Source organism: Talpa occidentalis, unplaced genomic scaffold (assembly GCF_014898055.3).
Source record: "Talpa occidentalis isolate TD23 unplaced genomic scaffold, MPIMG_talOcc4v2.1 talOcc4.11, whole genome shotgun sequence".
Taxonomy (NCBI): domain Eukaryota; kingdom Metazoa; phylum Chordata; class Mammalia; order Eulipotyphla; family Talpidae; genus Talpa; species Talpa occidentalis.
This window is the reverse complement of record NW_023601104.1, coordinates 72,672,065-72,696,400: the sequence shown is the minus strand read 5'-3', so window position 1 is coordinate 72,696,400 and position 24,336 is coordinate 72,672,065. Positions and strand designations below refer to the sequence as shown.

The 24,336-nt window shown below is 34.6% G+C and overlaps 1 protein-coding gene and 1 non-coding gene across 8 annotated transcripts in view; one reads left to right on the top strand and one right to left on the bottom strand.

Moving 5' to 3' along the window:
• Positions 1-24,336, bottom strand: part of FUT8 (fucosyltransferase 8) — a 206,528-nt gene that overhangs the window by 24,942 nt on the left and 157,250 nt on the right. The gene's annotated exons all lie outside the window — the stretch shown is intronic.
• On the top strand, positions 18,406-18,508 carry LOC119239589 (U6 spliceosomal RNA). Its single transcript, XR_005123875.1, has one exon. It is a non-coding gene; the product is annotated as a U6 spliceosomal RNA (small nuclear RNA).

The window sequence follows — 24,336 nt, the reverse complement described above, 5'->3', positions numbered from 1 at the left end:
TTGTTTGCTTCGTGCCACTAAACAGAAGTCTCCCTGCAGTCATTCTCAACATTTCTGAAACAAATTTAGTCATTTAACTTTCACATACATATGTAAGTTACTTTGCCAAAAGGTTCCAGACAGTTTACAGACAGCTTGCTCATAAAAGGATATTGCCAACAATTTCTTCAATGATTCAGATTACATAGACCCTAGAGCTTCATGGCTAGAGGTTCAGGTTTTTTTATTTTGCTTTTTAATAATTTAGTATTTCTTCTAACTTAGAACTAAACTTCCAAGTCAAAGGATCCCAAAGAAGGACTCCTACATAGCTTTTCTCACTGTCAAAGCAGTAGAAAGACAAGGCTTCATCTCACCAAACTTACTGGAGTCAAACCTCAACCTGTCCTCCCCCCCTCCCACCCCCCACCCTGCCCCGATCTCTTAGGAGAAATCACAGTTCCATTCTCATTTTACTCTTATTCTTTTACCACATGTCTTGGCTCCTTTAAAGAAATAGCCAGGAGGAAGGAGCTCAAGGCAATATTTGCCTTTTATTCTTTTATTTCAGAATAACTGAAAGAGATGACTGAGTGTGCAGGTGTATTCCAGGATGTTACACATGTTAATGTTAATGTGTATTCCAGAATAGAGCTGTCAGTTGGCATGTTTTAGGGGAACTTTATAGCTGCCTCTGATTAGCACATAGTTGGAGAATTAGGAATGAAGTGTTTCATGCTGGATTTTTAGCCACTTATAATTCTTCTGCTAAGTTATCATACAATTATGTTAGATCAGGAAGGCCTAAATTTGGGTTTCCAGACAACAGGGTAAAGGTTAGTCCTAAGAAATAGGGAGTGAAATTAGAAATTCTGGCTAAACCAGAAAGAATAAAATGAAAATATAGTTGTGATAGGAAGAAGGAAATAGTAACAGTTAAGACATCTGTGAGACGTGAGGTGGGCAAATTAATCAGCACAAATAAAAGGCAATGCAAAAGCATTAAACAAATTGCTGGATAAAACAGACAAGTGTCTTCGCCTACTAAAACAGGGACTGGAGCAGCAAATTTTCCTGTATTGTATGTTAAACCAATCCAGCAGCTCCAAAATTCACCCTGACATCATTTCCATCATTATCTCTTTTAAAAAAGTTTTTGAAAAGTTTCAATTGGCTTGAGTAAGTTACAGTAATATTCTTATTATCTCACTTATTCCTATTATCCCAGCAGAACAGAATGTTCAGTTAATTAAATATACTTGTTAACAAAGACTTGCCCTATCAGATACAGATTACAAATGTTTTTTCCTGTAATTTTTTTCCCTCCACCAAACCACCCCTGCCCATACCTCATCTGCCCCCCTGTCCCTGCCCTTCGTCCACTCCCTCTGGTAACCATTATCTTCTTTTAGCCAGTTCAGGGTTTATTCCTGTTGTTTACATGTAACTGTTGTTTGTGTTTTTTTGGTATTTATATTCTGCAAATGGGTGAAACCATCGGAAATCTTTCACTTTTTGACTGATTTCACTTAGCATGATCACCTCATGGTCCATCCACTTTTGTCCCAATACCCAATGTTTCATCTTTCTTCACAGCCGTGTAATAGTCCATTGATAATATGCTCTACAGTTTCTCTGTTCATCTGTTGAAGGGCACTTGGGTGTTTCCATAACTTGATTAATTGTGAACAATGCTACTATGTACATAGGTCTAAATATTTTTGTATTAAAGAGTTTTCATGAGGGCCTCCCCGGTGGCTCAGCGCTTGAGCGCTGGGCTGCGAGGCTGCCCTCAGCCTCTGCAGAGCCAGTTTGATTCCTGGCCGCCCGGCGAGGGTCCCACATGGCGTGCAGACCTCTCCTGCTGCGCCCGCTGCTCCCCTCAGCAGTGTATTTCGTCAGTCTGCCTGTTCTGTTCCCCGCTCTGTCTCTGGTGAATTTTCTCACCCTCCCGCGCTTCTGACTGTACCCAGTGCTTGTATAAATAAATAAATAAATCTTTAAAAAAAATTCTTAAAAAAAAAAAAATAAAAAAAAATAGAGTTTTCATGATATTTGGATAAATGCCTTATAGAGGCATTGCAGGACCTTATGGAATTTCTATTTTTATTTTCTTGAGTAAATTCCATACCATTTTCCACAGGGGCTATACCAGCTTGCATTATATACATATATGCAATGATATATATATGCAATGACACATATATGCAATGATATATATATTATATACATTGTGTATGGATACATGCTATGCATTTATTTTTTATTTATATAAAAGCAAAATGGAACTTGGTTTATTTCTGATTTCTTTGTCAAAACATAAAAAGGTGACTGTAAAACAAATAAGATGAGACAGAGGTGTGGGTGGAGGTGGTCAAGAGAAAGGAGGGAGACAGGAGCAAAGGCAGGAGGGATCCTCTGGAAAGGGCCAAAAAAAGAGTAAATAAAGCCTAATTTTACAAAATAGAATTCTTAAGAACTCATTATCCCAAGAGAAGATAAAAGTCAGAAAGACATCATGGATGACAACCATATCTCCTCTAAAACGTCACTAAGAAAGACTGCTGTTACATAAGAATCATGAATTGGATGAATCAATGATATGGCCCCAATGTCCCGCTTAGGCTTTAATATACAGGAGACAACATATACAATAAAAGACTGTGTTATATTTTGGATGTAAAAGATGCTTTTTCTTTATGTACTAACAAACCATTATTCCTTTTCCTTGCAGTATGCAGATCAGAGGCAGATATACCACAGAAATTAGAAAAGGATGGGAAGAGGAAGAACAGAGTATTACTTACGCTGCTGATATCACTTGCTTTGCTAGAATAGAATATAAAATTCATAAAATAAAGGATATTGGAGTTCTGAAGCTAGCACTTCATAGTTAAATTTTGTTAAAACAAAACATGTGCATAACTATTACCTCTCACTAATATCAAACAACAAAAAGTTTTTATTGAGAACTGTTTTAGTCAAGGATCACTGGTTACAAAGAATAAAAATCTAGTCAAAGTAGATCAATAGGAGATTACTGTATGAATACAAGAAAACTGCCAAGAAACAGAATAGGAGGCACAATTCTAGCTTATAGAAATGGAGAAACCTGCAGGTCTTCCCATCTGTCTGTGGTCATATAGTCTATGTAGTCAGCATACACTCTTTATCCAACTGTTCCTTTGCTCAAGGTTCATCTTAGAATCAACTTCAGTCTACATAATTTTACAACTTAGTATCACCCTATTATAACTGTCTGGTAATAATATTCATAGCTACTAAGGCCATGTCTTGTACACTATGCTAAATGCTTATAATAGCATTTTCTTTTAGTTACCAAAATGACCCTATATGACAAGTATACTTATAGATGATATAAGTCAAAGAGTTAGACTCAAGATCCATCAGATTCCACAACTGAAGTGCTCAGCTGAGCACTAAGATTAGATTACACCTCACTAGAGAATTTTGCTGGTATAGCCTGGCCTAAAAGATTAGTTTCCTGGGGTCAGGATATCACCTTGGCCTGTAGAACTATGAGTCTGTGTGTGTGTTTGTCTCTGTGTGTGTGTATGTGTGTAGAGGGGAGGTGAATTTACACAATGCACAGGAAAACAAGGGCTATATCTGCCAAGCAAATGCTATTAGTTGGGGCTTGGGGAGTTAATAACTGGTATATAGTAAATCTTTGGTTTTTAGGAATTTAAATTTTAGGAATTAATTTAAAATCCAGTGTATATATCTCTATCATGCATTTACCAGGCTGTACTGTAGTTGTTTTTGTGTGTATCTCTCTCCCTATCAAAACTAGAATAAAAGCATAAACTTTAACTTGTTCATCTTGTTGCCTTAGCAGCCACTACCATGTAAGACACATTAAAAAAAAAACACACACACAAAATAAATGCTTAATTGAATAAGTGAATTTAACATATAAAGCACAGAAATTAATAGGGATTCCAAAGTCTGCTATAGGGAATAATCACTTAGCTAGTTAGTAGGTGACTCTACCATTCGGCATTACAATCTCAACATTATGAGTACATTTTGAGATTTGAAAATCACCTCCAGTTTTACTGCTTTACAGATGTCAATACTACTCAGGCACTGCTTTTATTTAAGAACTCTACAAGTCTCTTAGATAACAATTTAAGACCTCAAGTACCTAGAAAATGGTATATATAAATACTTACTAAGCGATGTTTATATAACAGCTCTATTATTCTTGTTACTTACATAGTATTTCAGAAATATATAAGCTTTGGATCCATCAGTCATTTTTAAAGTACTACTACCTAAATAGGACACGACAGAAAAGAATATAACATTCTTACTTGTCTTATTTTGTTATGATTTCACTATACACATTTACAGGGAGTTAAATCTAATTTCATATGCCCAAAGAATTGTCTTTGAGAGTCACAAACACTATAGAATCTATATTTTAGTTATAAAATAACATCAAAATTTATAGTTAATTTTTAAACAAATTACAGAGTCTAATGGAATTAGAAATTATCGTACTCATATTTCACTGCTAGAACAAAATCTGTCCATTCAGAGTTTTCACATTGTATATTAACTTGAAGTAGATAATAAAATTTATTTATAAGAATCTCGGAACGTTATATTTATATATCATGACAGAAAATATAAAAATGAATACGCATAACATTTAAAACTAACATTTTCATATTTCTTTTATTGCTCTTTGTGATCATTACTATTATTATAACACAGCATATTGTAATGTTTTTTAGCTTCAGAGAATTTCACTTATCAGCTCAATTTATTTACAATAGAGTTCCTGGTCTCTTTACAAGGTCTATCTTCAAGGAAAACTATTTACACACAGAGCCTGACCTACTGAGGTTTTACCAAAGCCAAAACAACCTATGTTAGGTTCACTAAAAGACAGACTTAATCATAGGATTTCTCCTATATACATACCACCCTACCAATAGGGCTGTCGAATGATAACAAAGGATTCAGCTAAAAGCACTGCCTATTTAAGGAATCTCTAAAAAGGCCTAAAAACAACAGGGCAGACTAAACCAAGGGCTCAAGGGGGAAATTTAGCAACTGATACCAGATCTACAGCTAATAGAGAAGACATACTAACTTTTTTTTTTTAAGATTTATTTATTTATGCACTCAAGAGCTGGGGTACAGGCCAGAGATGCAGGGGATGAGAGGATTCACCAGAGACAGAGTGGGGAACAGAACAGGCAGATTGACTGAAATACACTGCTGAGGGGAGCAGTGGGTAAGACAGGAGAGGTCTGCTGTGCCATGTGGGTTGCTCCCTGGCCGGCCAGAGATCAAACTCATCAAACTCGTGCTGCAGAGGCTGCAGATTGCTTCATAGCATGGTGCTTAATCCCTTGCACCACCATGGAGGCCTGACATCCTAACTTTTAACCAGATAAACATGAAACCTCCCATCAAAGGCCATCCACCTCAGTTCCCTTTTATGTATCATGTCTTGCTTTCAACAAAAAGTTATAAGGAATGCTGAAAGACAAAGCAACAATAAAAATAAACAAACAGAAAAGCCAGATTCAACATATATGCAAAACAGGGGTTTTGAAATTATCAGACCAGAAATTTAAAATAACTGGGATTAATACCCTAAGGACGCTAATGGAAAAAGTGGACAATATGCAAGAAGAGATGAGTAACATAAATAAAGGATGGAAACTACGAAAGAATCAAAAGGAAATGACAGAGATGAAAAACAGTGTAAGAGATAAGAAGAATATCTTTGATGAGCTCAGTAGATTTATGATCAAGAATCAGTAGATTCTTTATGACAAAGAAACAGTCAACCTGAAGATCAAAACTAAATAGAAAGAGAAAAAAGAATGAAAAGCATAGAACAGAATATCCAAGAACTGTGAGACAATTACAAAAGGGAACATACAAGTAAAGGGCATATTAGAGAAAAAAATAAACAAGAGGTCAATTTTTCACAGTTTGATAAACACAATCCCGTACTTTGGAAATAACAGAATGACAATATGATCCAGATTAAATTAAATCAGAAAACTCTGATCTCTGATGCTGTTGTTCAGTTAACACAATCTCTAATCCTCTTTTTTCTTGTTGTATGTTAATTAAAAATCATGCATCCTTGCCATAGGGTTGTTTTCTGGAAAGAATAGATGAGGAAAGCTCTTTAAAGCTAAAAAAATTGATACAAAACCTGGTAAGATTTATGAGTTATGGGAAAAGATAAGGTGTTCCTTCAACTGCAAAGGAGTTAGGAAAGGTTTCAAAGGAATCTCTAACCAACTAACAAAGGCTAAACAGCAAAAATCTGAAACAAAGTGAACTTTCTATTTAATCAAAGGTTTTTCAGTTCATTTCTAAGGTTACATTGAAAAACAGCTTAAGTTAAATACAGTGTAAGTCACAGGTTACCTGAAACCTCTCAACCTGAAATGACACTTGTTCTATTTCAATGTATTTAACTTCTATTTCAGTGTAGATGTTTTCAAGTTCATAGCTATAAGAATGTTATGATCAATAGTGATATGAAGGCCAGAATTTATATAAGTGGAAATTCAGCTTTTCCAAAGTTCTCTTTCCTTTAAAATAAATAGATATATTTTGCCCTCAAATGTAACAGTTTCTTACTCTCCTTATTGATGGAAATTAAGGTTTAAAAGAAATCAAGGTGATAATCAAGCCCTCTACCTATTTACTGTCTCTAAACTGTTAACAAAAACCAAACCAAAATTAACTCTTAAAACTAACATTAGTACCTTATTAAATGCTTTTGATGTAATAGTAACCCCTATCCATTAACGACTTCAACCATTCACTTTCGACCACCTAAGTAGCTTGATCAGGTTCCACTATAACAACGTGTGCTTTCATCCATTCCAGCATGTCAAGAGCACAGGGATCTAGCACATATTGGACTTCAAAAAAAAAAAAGATTCAAGAACAGGTGTCTCAGGCTGGATTTGGAACTGCATAAGTGAGTCTTGTGTTAGTGGATGATAAGAATGTATTTAAATTTTTAATTGAAGAATGCTAGGCCAGAGGCAAATACCATGCAATTGCTTCAAATGCTGAAGAAAGTTGCCAAAAAGGGCAAGCTCGCTGGCAGTTACAGCTGTTCACCATCATGCAGCAAAAAAACATAAAAGCCCTCTATTTCTTGAGATATGTCATAGCCATATGGTAGACATAGGGTTTTTTTGCACATTGTTTCTGTACCTTTGGGTTAAGTTACCATAGCATGGCATAAAATGATTCAAACTGAAGAAAAAGTGTCTTACTATCTACTTAATGATTATCTGTTTTAATTTATCTACAGTTACATCTTTTAATTAATTTAGGATGGTCTATGTAATGGTCACCAAGAGAAAGAGAATTCTTTCCTATAGTGCTTCTAAGGAAAAGTGTGTCCAATTTTCTTTTTTAAATTGGGAAAATGGGGAGCATATTGCAAAATGCAAGTAAGGGGAAAAATATCTGAGCTTTTATCTTCTTATTTCTGTTAGTTACTAGAATAGAAAGGAAGATCAGGAGAAAGAATAACAGCCTTTTAAAAAATCCAGAAATTGAAGTCTTTTCTGTAAATTTCTCTTACTTGTGGTCCCTGATACAAAGGCAGTATTTCATTGCTTAAATTAACTAAACATAAAACTAGATAACAAAATATTACATTTTGCTGAAAAAAGCAATAGTGTTAAAAAGGTTAGTTTAAGGATACAAACTTGGTTGTTGTTTTTATTTTTATTTTTTTGAGCTAACTTGTAATGAGAGTAAGCCAAAGAAGTCTAATGCAGTTATGAATATAGACAAACTGTACTATGATTATGAAATGTGATAAATATTGCCACAGAGGTAATCCTATTACAACACATAAATGTATCAAAGTAACACAGTACACCTTAAATTTACATACAGTGTTGCATGTCAGATTTATTCAATGAAAAATAAAATAAAATGCTAGTAAAGGCTTGATGACAGATAATTCTGTCAAAATATAACTGTGAAAGCATTTTATTACTTGTTATTTTTCAAGAATGATATTGTCAGATGGAGGGTTAGACTATTTTTTAGCCACAATACAAAACTTTGTTCAAACTTTCTCCTATGGTATTTTTTCCCCTATTTTCTTTAATCATCTCAGCATCCTTTGAAGATCTACTGGCAATTCATTTCAATGGGATAGAATTGTCAGATGTCTTTAATAAACAGTATGGTAAAAATATTATCTCACAGAAGTGTTTTCTTATCCATTTGTGGCCACACTTCTTTTTTACTCAATTACATTGATAAACAGGTATAAGGTATAAAATAAATAAAAACAGAGAAACGGGTATAAGAAAATAGTCATATTACTGTTATTATAGTAACACATGTATTAGTCTTTTTGTTAAACTGAAAATGCCATCAAATATGTTTTTTATGTCAAATGTCAATGCCAAACAAAAACACATTATATATCTATTATAACTAATAAAATGATTAATATCTCAGTAGACCAGGGAACAGTGATATGTTCATATGTACATTAACTAGCTCAATAATTACATATTAATAGTATTCAGAAAAGGTATCGTGAAGCTATTTTCAGATTTTTTAAAATGCCATAAATATACACATAGCATTTGTATTCATATAGTGGATGCTTTTCTGCACAGAGGACAAAATTAGAGAATCCTTTCCTCCCTGGCTTTATTTTTGGTCTATGGAATATTGGCCAATATGGGGTAATTCATCTTTTTCTCTCCTTGAGAAAAATTCCACAAAATCCAACCATTTGATTAATTATTTAACTGTCATATTCTCAACTATATCAGCAGAAAATGCATCCCCTAATGTAGTTGAATACTTTCCTGTATGCCTAATTGAGAAAGGACAAAACTTTCAGAGAGACTGCCACTGTTTATATTAAAGAACTGAGTAATAATAACAATGCTAATCTGTGTCATATCTCCAATTTAAAATATTTCTTAACAAGCAATTCTAAATTAACTTGACTACTTTTGCCAATATTCTTCAAAAGCATGGTTGTATTTTTTATAGCTTTTACCAAATCATTGCTAATGTGTTATAAAATTTTATGTTAAATTCCTATAAGAAATTTATATAAAAATTGCAACCACTCTGAATATAAACATTGATTTGTCATTTTGACAGTTAAAAATGAATACCAAATGCAAATATTATTTTAAAGTACTATCACACTTTTATAGCTGAAATACTTTCACTTAAGCACCTCTATAATGCACAATGATTATGAGACTGGTTTTTTTAGTCACATTCTACTAAAGGATAAGCTGAGAAACAGATGGTTTAATCTCTTTTCCACATAATTCAGCAAATCAGAAGCAGAAGAACAAACAATGCCAGAGTTCTAATACTTTGGCACTACTCTAAGTAATATAGGACAGGCACAAAAGCATTTTTATTATCATTTGTCAAGCAGTCCAAGCAGATTTCTATACTTACAGTTTCTGGTCATTTTATGACTTTTTCTAAGACCCACTGAAACGTCATTTCTTCTCATTTTTCTGGCTAGAATAACTAGACCTTCTAAATCCTTGGGGCTCTTGGTTTTATATATATATATATATATATAAAACATCATTAACCACATTTTGCTTCAAGAGATATTTTTAACAAATGTTTGTGTTACTCTCTTATTTAGATGGGGAGCTTCTTGAAAACAAGGACTGGGACTCCATCTTAGTCATCTATCCCATGAGTGGCATACTTTTTCTGTTAAGAGTCAGACAGTAAATATTTTACACTTTGCAGACCACATCATCTGTCACACATTCTTTGTTGTATTTTTCTAAACAGTCCACTGAAAATGCTGCAAGCCTTCCAATATCAGACTTGGAGGCTATAGTTTGATAATCCTTATGCAGAGCATTAAAGGTGAGATTCTGAAGTCAGACTGGTGGCAAATTACTTACCTACATAAAATGTGGATGATAATATCTACGATGTAAGTTTATGGTGAATATTAAATGAGATAACATATGCAAATTACATGGTAGAGTTCACTAAATGTTAGCTATTGCTATATATATAAAATATATATAAGCTATTTATATATATAAAACTTATCTAGTGTCTGAACTGAGCACATATTTAGTAAATGTTTACTGAATCAAAGATATCAGAGATAAACATATATACAAACAGCTGAGATTGCATATAGCAAAATGCCTTATTTAGTCCACAAAGTTTTCATTTTTTAACTCAGCAAATTTTCAACTCAGTACTTAAGTATTTTTTTTTATTTGTTTTTAGTTTTATTGGAAAAATTAGGGGGAAAAAACTAGCCTTTTAAGATTAGGGTTACTATAACTAATGCAAATATATTAAGGTGAAAAAGCTTTCAGACACCAAGGGAAGTTAATTCTGTTGAAATTTTGTTATAAGCAACAATAAGGCCATGATATTTTAAAAACATTTTTCAAATAATTCCATGTCTATTGATTTCTTTGCTCTTCACCAGAAACCTGTGAGCCACACAATTTAGGCCACATTTCATATATTTGGAAATAAAGATTAAAATTCTTTCAAGTATTTTTGACAACTATTTTCAACAACTAGGCAAAAGAGGAAACAAAAAATAAACAAGTTTCTGAAAGAACTCAAAATATGGTCAAAGAGACATAAAAAGAACTATGTAAATATACCATATTTATAAGGGAGAACATGGAATCAACTGGAGAAAAATATCACATATGAAATTATACTAAAATATAAACAAGAATGAAATGGAAGAATGATATTCTAGAAACAACATGTCTACAATATAGAAATAAAAAGGTACTGGACTTTCAAAAATAAATCTGTAGTTGAAACTACTGAGATCAGGAGTACAGGGCACATTTTGAGAAATGGGATGTATAATGTGAAGAGGCTTATTTACTATTTTCTAAGTAAGGAGTTTATACATACCCTTCTAGACACGAGGAAGTCACAAGAGATTTTAAAAAAAACAAAGTCTCATCTGATTTTGGAAATGTTCTGATGATGTGTGGTTAACGGACTTAAAGGAGATAGACTTTGACAAGGGAGTATGAAATGATTTTCCCACAGATGAATTAGTCACACACGGAAAAGTCAAAGACACATATGTATACTATACTATGACCTAGCAGTAACACTTTTACATGTATGTGAAGCTTTCCAATTAATACACTGTAAAATATTTGATAAAAATTTAAGGTGTAAGTAAAGATAGACAGAAATGGAGGTGAACATGGAGACACAGGAAATAGACAAAAATTGTCAGTCCAATTTGGACAAACGCTCCAAGATAATTCAATAGGAAAAAGAAAGCTTTTCAACAGATAAGGTTGGAACAGCTGGATTAACATAAGGAAAATGATTAACTCAAGCCTTACCTAACAATACACACAAGAAATTAACATGTGAGGGATCATAGACATAAAACGTAAAAACTAAAACTATAAAACTTCTGGGAGAAAACAAAAGAATATATCTTTGCCTTACGACAGGCAAAGATTTCTTAGGATTTGAAAAGCACTAACTTTTATAGTTGTAGAAAAACTAGATGCTAACAAGATTAAAAAATTTTGACCTTCAAAAGACACTTAGGAAAATGAAAAGGCAAGTTACAGACTGAGAGAAAATATTTGCAATCATGTATCTAATAAAGAATTTCTATAAAGAACATACATACATACATGCGTAGTTATAAATTAAAAAAAAAAGATAATCCATTTAAGATCTGCTTATTTCAAATAAGTTAATTTTACCTCAGAATAAGGGAATGCATGAAAAAGATGAAACAAAATTTCAAAACTTCACAAACTTGTTGAGATTATATTTTTCAGTAATTATTATATTAGAACAACAGTCAGCAAACTTTATTTCATAAAAAGCCAGAGTAAATATTTTTGGCTATGTGTGATATGGCCTCTGTTGCAATTATTCAGTTTTGTCATTTAATGTGAAAGCAGTCAGAGACAATGTTAACAAATGGGCATGAATATACTCTAGTAAAACTTTATTTACAAAAACAGGTGGCAGGCTGAGCTTTTGGCACAGTACCATAGTTTGCAAGTCCTATTTTAGAGCACGATATTTTGTTAAAGCTATAGAGTTTTTAGAGCATAGGATTTTATTTAAAGCTATAGAGATCTCTGTAGCTTTGACCATATACCACCACCACCACCCAGGTGATAATATGAGTTGTAAAAACTTTATATATGATAGGATGTAAAAAAGCTTGATGACCATTGCTCTAAAGAAATGAACACACATGCATGAAGATATTCAGTATATCATTGTTTAAAATGGCAAAAACGTGAAATAATTTAAATGTCCATCAATAAGAGAATATAAAAATCATGCTGCAGATACAGAATAAGATACAATACTGAATGAACTAAATGCCCACTTATGAATATATATTACAAAAAGGAGCGTCAAAGATACTCATTCATGGCATTCTAAGATAGTAATATTTCCTTTGAAATACCACATCACTTTTAAAATATAGGTATCATACCCTTAAAAGGTTATCTAGGGCCTCCCTGGTGGCACAGTGGGTTGAGCGAAGCACTGTGCAGCTGGCCGCAGCCTCTGCAAAGCAGGTTCAATTCCCGGCCAGCTCGGGAGATTCCCACGTGGCATGGCAGACCTCTCCTGTCATGCCCGCTGCTCCCCTCAGCAGTGTATTTCAGTTGTCTGCCTGTTCTGCTCCCTGCTCTCTCTCTGGTGAATCCTCTCACCTTCCCGCACCTCTGGCCTGTACCCCAGCTCTTGTATAAAAATAAATCAATCTTTAAAAAAAAAGTTATCTAAACCTCTGAACTCAATCTAGGTACTAATGATTAGTCATTTCCAAAGGATGCAGATGGACTGCTGTGTGGATTCTAAAATCTCAATTTGTGTGCCTCTAGAGTGCAGTGTTGACTTTTGCCAGTCCTATTACTGGAATTGCATGGATCAAGATTGGCCAGAGGTAGTAGCAGAAGCAGCTACCAAACCAGTATACTCCCCTGTTCCTACAGTCTATTTCCAATGGGCACAGCAAGATGGCAGAACGTAAAATATTGGTCAACTGCTTTCCCACAATGCCTTAAAATCCCATTTCTTAACAAGTTCATTCCTAGCTACAACCTAGAGATGTACTATACTCCCCTAGAATAAAAAATCACTTCAAATATATTATTTAATACCTCGAAACTAGACAGCATGCTACAATGTCTTGGGTTGCTTACCTGAACATAGTTTCTGTTGATCTGGCACATGCAGTTCTACCGGTCAATAACACTCAGGTACTAGAGGGAATGGTCAGTCATGTGCCCTCACTTTTATGTATTTCTAATATTCAGATCCTAAGAATTTGCTCAAATCCATCATTCGTGTTTTGAAAAATTTTCTTAACTAAAGTCTATCTCCATGTTTAGACAATCAGTATATTGGGAATGTTCAGGTTCCTAAATATTAATTTTGACACTGCTCTCACAAAGCAGAACCTTCATAAGAACTTTTCATTTCTCTTATCTACACGTTAGAGCTCCAAGACAGCATGTCTTATTCCAAGTCCTCCTCCCTCTCCCAAAGCCATCATCCTGTCAGCTTGGAGAGCTGAAGAACTAACTGAAGACTAACTGCTTTGTCAGGAAGGTGGTGTGATTGGGGTCAGTAATGCTCCACCTAACAAGGTATCCCAGTACCAATAACAAAGGGGAATTGGTCAAGTTTCCTTGACAGGAGCATATTTCTGGTATCTAACCAGTCTAGTTGTGAGGTTTTACTGGGAAATCTAAATAAATCCCATGAGAAGTGGGGATTAATCGTATGTTGGTTGGGAGAACGAGGAAGTCAAAGCAGGCTCTCCATGGGAAGATGAGCTAAGGGGATGTCCATTTCTGTCTTCACCTTGCTCCTCCATTATAATTCACCTCTCTCTTTTCATACATTTTTGAATGAGTTTCATCAAAAAACATCAAATACTTCTAAGTTTCATCAATGCTGGTTGTTAAAGTGTCTCAAAAGAAGCCCTGCTGAAATCCCATAACCTAATAATGTATTACTGTTATTTTGTTTTGTTCCTCTAAACCTAAGTTAGTAACAACAGTAATTTAGAAAATCTAAAACACTGTCAAATACATTACCACTCTGAATCTTCATATCAACTTTGTAAGGGACATAGAAGAGGTATTAAGAAAGGTTTAGGACACCAGCTAAAGTCAAACAGTTAATCACTATGATTCCAAGTCAATGACACTAATGTGTCCTTGTAGACTACCCATAACCCATCCTGAATCTTTAAAGACTTATGACCCAGCGATGACTTTAATTCTTTCCTATCTTCTGGTAACACACAGACTTTGTATTTCTAACACTGAACATATCCTGTCTTTGTTACATTTATAGATAAATGAGTCTTAACACAGTCAGTGAAAGTTCCTGAAGGGTAAGAACTGGGTCTTACTTATTTTCATATTCCCCAAAGCAACTTTTACTTGATGACTACTGCACTTCCCTGTTTATAAAGGTGGTCCACTATTTCTTTTAGAACTTAATAATAAAATATATTAACCTAAATACATATTCAGTGTTTGTGTGGCAGTTGTACTTTCAAAAAAAAGTTACACATCAGACTTTTGAATAAGAATTATAATGATCCCAGTTGTAACATTTTATTCTGAGAATATCAATGTAACTATATAGTAAATAGTATTTACTATTTGCAATTTCTTGCTTCTAAGGGAATAAAAACCTGTATTAAGTTTATAGGCTACTTATATTAATAGAGTAAACTTCAACTGAAAGGTAGGGAACTCAACTCTGATCCTATTTAGTACCACTAGGGGTATTTTTATTCTTTGCATTCTAGGAAGCAAAACAGGAAAAAGATACTGATCCCTAAAGTACTACCTAAAGATATTTACAACTCTGTAACCTACTTTTGACCATCTACTAAAGGCAAGGAAATGCTTGAGGGGGAAAGTTTTATTATTTAACTCAATGATACATAAAAAACATATTTTTTATTCTCACCTACATATAAAGCTCTATTGAGGGGAAAAAAGGATATGTATAATTCCAGTAAAGATCATGGAGTATTATTTCATGTTCTAGGGAAAAAGCCTAAAACATATAAACGTGAAGAAGAGAGATAAGGAAATTCTATATTTAATACATACTCAGAGCTCTGGCACATAAAACCAACCAAAAAGGCTAGGAGGCATTTTTCACTTTCTTTAGCATTTGAACAATTATCTTATTTGTAGACTCATTCTAAATTTGTATGTGATCTACATGTTTTAAACAAATAAGACTCTTATCAAAATGCTACTGAATGATTACATTCTTTCTTTTATATATTCTGATGCCTGAATCAAAAGCCCAATGTGACTGAGCCTCAAAGATTAATTTATAGGTGTGTCTGAGGAAAACAGAAAAATCCATTCAAAATGGAAGAAAGAAAGGGGGGAGGAAAGGAGAGAGTGAAAGTGAGAGTGAAAAGGTGAAGCCGCCCACCCCCACCCCACCCAGGGTGGCGCAGGCAGTTGAGCACAGCATTGTGAAAAGCTGTCCTCAGCCTCTGCAGGGCAAGTTCGATACCCAGCTAGGGAGCAACCCACATGGCACAGCAGACCTCTCCTGCCTCGCCCGCTGCTCCCCTCAGCAGTGTATTTCATCAGTCTGCCTGTTCTGTTCCCCGCTCTGTCTCCGGTAAATCCTCTCACCCTCCTGTGCATCTGGACTGTACCCCCGGTTCTTGTAGGCATGAATACATAAATCTTTAAAAAAAAAAAAAGAAAGAAAGCGAAGGTGGAAGGAGGGAAAAGAAGGGAGGGAAGGAGGGAAAAAGCAATGAATCAGGGAACTAATAGTTCATATTAGGAAAAAAAGATTATTTATGAAAATATTTCCTTTGGGAATCATTTTGTATAACTTCACTAAAATGCTAACACATGACTTGATTTACCATAATCCAATTTATAGCAAATCTTTTTTTAAAAAGATTTATTTATTTATTTATTTATTTGTTTGTTTGTTTATTTATACAAGCACTGGGTACAGTCAGAAGCGCTGGAGGGTGAGCGAATTCACCAGAGCCAGAGTGGGAAACTGTACAGGCAGACCAATGATACACTGCTGAGGGGAGCAGGGGGTGACAGGAGAGGTCTGTCGTGCCCCAGAGGCCGGGGATCGAACTGGTGCTGCAGAGGCTGCGGGCAGCTTCGCAGCCCAGCACTCAACCGCTGCACCACCGGGGAGGCCCTATAACATATCTTTAATGAACACACTTGTAATACAAAAGGCATTATCAGTATTTATAAAAACACTAATAATTTCTGAGGCAGATATCAAAGCTATGCAGCTAAAGTATCTCAGAGGAAATAAGAGTACCTTGATTCTACTTTCTGGTTCTAGTAACCCTGAATAGGTTCTAAATAAACTTAAGATAATTCTTCAAAAAGTTTTCCAGTGAAACTGATTCTACTCCACAACGACTTTGATGCTAATTATGTATTGCCACTTCCTAAATCATATCTTTTTCTCTCTGAACTCATTTTGCCAGAATCTTGTCTAAAACAGGCAGAATACATTTGCATAAAGATTCATCCATAGCAATAGATTATTTTTTAAAAAATCCACAATTTAGCAAAGGTGCCTCACACAGTTTGCAGGGTGATGCTTTGAGATTTGGAAGGGAATACAGGAGAGGCAGGTTTTATTTGCTTCTTTTACTGCATTTATTGTGCTCTGGTTAGATGCTCGGCACCGTGTAAGTAACCTGGAAGACACAAGCCCTGCTGCCATATGGAGTCTCCTTTAAGATAAATTAAAGAGCGAAGACTGGTGCTTCTTAAGGTTTTCCAGAGGAGGATAAACTTGTACTATGCCGGACAGTATAAAGTCCAGCCTAGATCAACTAGCTGACATTTCATCAAGTTTTTTATTTTACATCACGAAATATTTTCTTCATTTCTGTATCTGAAAATACTAGCAAAAAATTCCAGGTCCAGGAAAATGGGCCATGTTTATCCTGGCAGTTTACAAATGTCTGACTCACTTTCCCGGTTTACTCATAAATCAATTTCAGAAGTACTTGTAGGGAAAATATGAAAATAAATCTGATTGTTTTTAAGAATGTGGGCTTATTCTGTGCAAGGCTACTGTATGGACAAAGCTGCAGCTCCCTATCCCCATATTTTGTAACTATAAATTTGACAACATAATTTTCTTTCCAACTCTGTAACAGGGAAGCTAAAGATAAGGGAGATATCATAGTAAAAGTAATTTGAGATCTTCTGAGACATATGTAAATCCTAATTGGTATTTCATATTCCTGAAACAAAGATCTTTCTTTTGTGGAGCAGGAATAGCAAAACAAATAAGTTTTATAGAACCTGAAACAAAAGTCCTCAGGTACTTGCCATATTTGCTTTATTTAGTAATTCACAGAAGACTGGGGTTTAGGGAAAAGAGACCTATCAGAAGCAGGGATAGCCAACTATTCAACTCTATACAGTACCAACTCACCCTTTAAATCTCCTCCTTGTATCACCAGCTCTCCCCACAAACATTGCCAATTTTAAAATCGTTAACTACAACAAGTGATAGTTATAAATGGGAGCATACTTTCAATTTCAAGTGTGTCGTTATAAAAAAAATATTGGAACTGATGGAGTGTTAAGGTAGCTGCACAGAGACTCTTTGACTGGTCAAGAATTCTGTTGTGATTTAACAGCGGGTGTTTTAAAAACAGAAATATTCTAGTCTCTAAAAGTTACTCTTAGAAGTTATTTCTCCTCTCCAAACCTCTTTCAATTTTTCCTTTTAACTTTCTGACTTTAAAAGGGAAAAGCTACTTATGAAACTCTTATAAGACCTGATTTTCATCATAGAGTAAAAGGATAACATCTCAGTTGTTGCAAATTATAACCTAATAATAAATTCCACTATCAGTTTGTGTTTTAAAATCTGGAGACCAAATAAAGACAGTGAAAAATAAACTACATGTGAAAATCACTTTAAGACCTTTTATAGTCCTTAATAATTTTCCCTTGTGATTCCAGACCCATAAAAGAAGACAGGATGGTGTACACTAACTGCCAAGGATCAGAAAGCTAAAAACAACAAAACATGGTCAAATTCACAGTCTAGTACTCTTTCCATTTCCTCACATCACCTAAACATAGAAATCAACATGTTTTTACAGCATAGAGGATCTAAAATATTATATGCACTAATTTTTATATGCACTATTTCAAGTTTCTATTAATCATCAAAGATTGAAAATATTACTACCAAAATACTACATAAAATGCCCTATCCTAATAGGTTTATTATAACTATAGATTGCTAACCACAGTATTAGTTTATCAATCAGGCCACCTGTGGTCACTCTCACGAAGAATACAAGCTGGCTAGAATATTGAGTGCCTGCTTTGGCAGAATATATACTAAAGTTGGAATGACACAGAGAATATTAACAAGGCTCCTGCACAAGGATGGCACACAAATTTGGGAGGCATTCCATATTTTTAAAAAGATGAAATCTTGCCATTTCTGACAAGACGGATAGAACAAGAAGGGATTATGCTAAATAAGTCGGAAGGAGAAAGACAAATACCAGATGGTTTCACTCATACGTGCAATATGGAGAAACAAAACAAAGGAATAGACAAAACCAAACCAAACAAACCTTAAAAATCTGACTATAGAACTGAGTCTATTGGGGGGTGACATTGAGGGGAGAAGGAGGGTAAGGAACAAAGTATGGAGAGGGTGGCCCAAGGGACCATGGTGGAGGCATATAGATCCCTTGGTTGTGGGTTTTGGTGTGGTGAAGAGGTGTGGACATAATCCTCAGAATCACATGTGGTGTTGTATACCAAGTTACCTCAATAAAAAAGAATACAATTAAAAAAAAAAGAATGAAAAATAAACATCAGTCAGTATACCCTCCAAAGAGTATTTACATGATTCCAACAGATATCTTCACGGTTTTGTAAATGTTGATAATAGTAGTTTTACTAATATTTAAAGTACAATATAATTTGTGTTCTGCTTGTTAAAGATTTTCCTTTTGACATAAGTAAAGAAATATGTTTAATGAGTTTAATGATCCTGCAATTCTATTTCTGTGTATATATCAAAAGAAAAGGAAATCACTCTCTTGAAGAGAGAGTGAACACCCCCATGTTCATTGCAGCATTATTTACAATGGCCAAGGCATGGAAAGAACCTAAGTGTTTATTGGTGGGTGAATGGATAAAGAAAACATAAAGGACTACTAGTTAGTCATTAAAGGGGAAGAAATCCTGCCATTTGCAACAATATTGATAGATCTAGAGGGCATTGTGCTAAGTGAAATAAATCAGAGAGAGAAAAGGACAAAGACTGTATGATTCCACTTGTGTGAAATTTAATACTGAACTCATAGAAAAGGAGATTGGTAGTTGCCTAAGGAGGGGAGGAGTAGAGAGTAGGGGGAAAAGATGAAGATGATCAGAAGGTAAAAACATCCAGGTAAACATTATCCAGTAAAAAGACAAACAAGATCTAAGGATGTAATAAACGGCATGGTGACTGTAGTCATCGATACTCTGTGGACTATGTGAAAGTTGCTAGGAGGGTAAATCTTAAAAGCTCTTATCACAAGAAAAAAAATGATTGAACTATGTGAAGTGATGGATATTAACTAAACTCATTGTGGTAATCTTTTCTGTAATATATAAATATACCAAATCACTATGTCTTATACCTTAAACCAATACAATGTTACATATTAATTATATCCCAACAAAACAAAACAGTTTTGAGCAACCAAGCTATAAGACTAAATTATTATCCTATTCTCTCTCTATGAAATTGTCATATAAAAACCATCCAAATTTTAAAATGCAGGAAAAAAATAGCATTATAGCAATGGTTTTGGCAACTAATACAAATATCATGTTGGTTTTTTTCTGGGCTTTGTGAATTTGTGGTATGCGTCGACTTTTAAAAATTTACCAAGCTAAATATTTTTTATGAAATGAAAATTTAATTTGAAAGTTTAATGTTTCCTGTGTAGTACCAAGAACCAGTTGTAGGCAATTTCACTTTTAACTTTGGCCACACTCAATCTGAAGCAAAAACAAAGCAAAGAACTTTGACTCTTTGAATTAAAAACAAAATCACGCAATCATCCGAATGGAAACCCTCTACATGCCACCTGTTTTCAAAACAAAACATTTGTCTCTCATTTTTCAAACTTCAGAGTGAAGGACTCCTATTTCCCTGACAATTCCAGGCTTTGTTGCCACTCTTTTCACATGTTGTAGTTACACACCAACACAAAATTATTCCACCACATCTCTAGAACCTGGCTAACTCCTACTCATACTTTGGGTCTTGGCTTATAAATTACTTAAGTACATGTTTAGATAGATTTCTCCAGAAGAATTCCGAATATGTGTAAGATGTGTGTCAGGTACTACCAGTTTACCCATATTGTAATATGTTTAGCTTGTGCATTCAGTTGTCTGGCTTTCCCTGTAGGTGATGCCACCCCTGACAGGGCAGTGCTGCCTGGCTTCTTCATGTAGTCCAGCCTGGGCTGGACAGGCAAGTGCTTTTACTAAATTATTTTTATTTTAAGACTGCCACCAAATAAGGACACCAAGTAAGACTCTTTGACCAAAACCTTTTTGAAATGAGGTATGGAGAGAAGCCAATCACCTAGTTTAGGTCACTAAACGTAGCAAGCAGCAATCTATGTAAAAATGTACTCGAGTTAGGCACCTCTCACTAGTCAAATTAATTTGTTTCAATTTATTAAATAAGTGGGAAGAAGACAAGGAAACATAAAGTAGCCAAAGTGGTTACACTGCGGGTCTGAATAAATGTTTGATTTTTCAAATGAAAAAAAAAAAAAGCAAAAAGCAGAGAATTGCATTTAAATGGTTGACATTCTCCATTGGTAAGTCCACTCAAGAACATAACAATTAAAAAAGCATTTTGGAAGCTGGTTGTCATACATAGCCTAGATTAGTCATGATACTTAAAGGGAAAAAAATCAGTAAATGTCGAAGGATACTTCAAACCATTAAATACCAAGATTCCCATTCTTAATTATCATAAGGAATCTATTTGGAAGAAACAGGCCTATCATGCATAGTTCAGGTTTAGAAAATATCTGTGATAAAGAAAAATTGGCCATTTATCTGCTACTTTAGAATAGGCATGACATCTGTAGGTGAAGAGAAATATTATTTTTAACTGGAAGCATAATCTTTAATATTTTGTTTTACTTATTCAAACCACTAGAAAAGATATGGCTTCATATACAAATATAAAATAATGAAAGTGAAAAATAGAATTTAAGCTATCTATCACAAGCATGAGATAGCTATGCAATGATCAGATGTGCAAACTAATTCCTGTACTGCTGACAGATTTGAAGAGGAATCACTACATTCCAACTGCAGGTGCACATTATGTCAAGTGTGAATGAACAATAATAATTTTATGGCAGTGGTGCCAAGGGAAATATCCCAAGATTCTCTGAACATTCAGAACAATTACACATGCAGTTGATTTATGGCTAACTAGAGGAATAATGTCAAATTGCTTATTAAAATTCATTGTTTCTCTAATTCTAGAAATAGGCTAGTTTCACCAAAATGTACGTATATAATGTATGTAAACAGAAACAAAAGTGGATGGCAACCATACTTTTTATTGAAGTAAAACCACTGTAAGCTCAAACATAAATGTTTTTCTTCTTTTGGATATAAGATTAGCATCTAAATTATTTTAGTTATGATGACCACATGATGAGCTCTGTAAGCACATTGAAAATAGTCACTAATTAATTAAAAGTGTCAATTAAACAATTTAATTTAATGGCATAAAAAATATGATTTTATACAATATCTGCAGTCATAAAGATAAGATCTATTTAATTGAAATTAAAATTCTATGTTATCAGGAATGCAAATGACCAAGAAGAAAATACAATTGATAACTCTTTAGCACTGAAAGTTATATGAAGATTTCTGGAAGGACTGATAGGCTAGGGGGAGGAAAGAGGGTAAAGATATTAAAATCGGTCATTTTATTTAGTACCTAGACAATTCAGGTGAATCTCTATACCCTTAGTCATCATTCTGCTAGGTAAGAGGTTTGGCATGATTTCATTGGGAAGAATGTAAAATGGAAGGTAGAAGTGGTGGTACTATCCAGAGTTGCCATTTATAAGCTATGATCTTGAATAAAACACTTAAGTGTCTATAATACCAAGCCTCAGATTCCACATAAATAAAGGAAGGATGATTTCTAGAACCTATCTAATTGTATGTTAAGAATTAACTGTTTCTTGGGCCTCCCCAGTGGCGCAGCAGTTGAGCACTGGGCTGCAATGCTGCCCACAGCCTCTGCAGTGTCAGTTCAATCCCCGGCTACCCACTGGCGAGGGTCCCATATGGCGCGCAGACCAATCCTGCCACACCCACTGCTCCCCTCAGCAGTGTATTTTGTCAGTCTGCATGCTCTGCTTTCCGCTCTGACTCTGGTGAATTCTCTCACACTCCGCGCTTCTGACTGTATTCAGTGCTTGCATAAATAAATAAATCTTTAAAAAAAAAAAATTAACTGTTTCAAATTCAAGTTATCTTTAATCTTAACATTCTGCAGTTTCCTCCACATTACAAAAATATAATAGAAAGCATTAAAAAAATCAAAAAAAGCATATAATTGCAGCATTAGGCAAGGCCAAACTATGTACTGCTATCTACTGATAAGTCGAAGGAGGGCAACTTTTCACTTTTTTATTAACTGACCACCACCCAAAAAGTTACCTCTCCCTAAAAACAGTGAAGCAAAAGAATCTTGCTCTATTCTGGCTATACAGTCCACAATCAAGGAAGTCTGAAACTGAAAGTCCAAGACATTCAAGTTAGCCACAGTGAGCCTGGCAAGAGTTGCTTTGCTTCTACTAACTTTGATACCTAATTTGTTTTTATCAGCTGTAAACTACAGATCAGGTTAGTGGAAGATGTAACCTCAAAACGAAAGCTTGACTAGGTTCTAGATTAAGAAGTTCACTTTAAAAATCGATTTGAGTTACAAAGAAAAAAAATGTTGATATGTAGAATAAGACTCCTAAATCATCCAGAGGACAAAGAGCATTATAAGAAAATACTTTTCATTCATATATATGCCCTCTTACAAACTTAAAGTATTTTATAGAAATTACCCAATGAACTGTCCTGACACTTCTGTGAAGAGTCTAGTATTATTTGAAATTTTCCAGAGGTAGCAAAATGAAAGGACAGGAACTAAAGGTACTTACTTTGCCAATGACATAGCTCCCTATTTCACATCTAACAAAATGCTTTCATTAACAAAAATGTTTGGCTTCCCACAAAATATGAGTGCACAGACAATACATTATCTTGCTTAGCATTTCACCTAATCACTCAGTTTAGTATCTGCCATATGATAGGCACTCATATTTGCTCAGTGAATAAAGGTTATTAATAATAGCTAACAACTGCTAGAGTTCATATATCAGGTACTGTGCTAAATGTATTATATATATTATTTCACTTACAATAATTTTACTAACATCTCAGAGACAAGTAAATTATTATTACTCATTTTACTAATGAGGAACTAAGACCTACATTAAGTAACTTGCCCATGAATACAAAATGATTAAAGCTAGGATTTTAACAAAGGTAGACCAACTTTAGACCCAGTTTAAAGACCATCATTGTAGAAAAACAATAGACTATCGTAAGAAACTCACCAAGTCCTTGGAGGGAAGAGAAAGTTCTTGGTAATCTTTGTTTTTTTTATAATGTCAAGTATAGTACCTTAATCACATATTCCTCATCAAATTTTTTCTTAATAAAATTAAAATTACATGAACAAATAAGGTTTCATTGCCTTCAACTCTAAGAAGGGGATAACAGTTATTTTCATAGTCTTCAGGTCTCAAAGTTTGGTCCCTAGAAGCACTGGTGACAACACATGCAATCTGTGTGTCCCACTGGTCTACCCTAGAGGTAGGTCGGCAGAGTTGATCACTCCCAAAACAGTAAGTATTGGATATGGAGGATTCTTGAGCTATATTCAGGCTAGGGGATTAATTCATAGCCATGGCCCCTCCCATCCTGAGAAACTGGGAAAAATTCTGATTTGGCCTAGAGCAGCTTCTCTCTTTCCCACCCAGGAAAGGTGGCTGAGACATAACCCCACCAACAATGGCCTTGGGTTCCATCTGACTAGGAGGACTAGTGAGGACACCTGAAAGTTGTGTGGGTCAGAGGCACTTCAACAGAGAGGAGGGCAGGCAGAGGTGATATTTTGCAGAGCAAAACC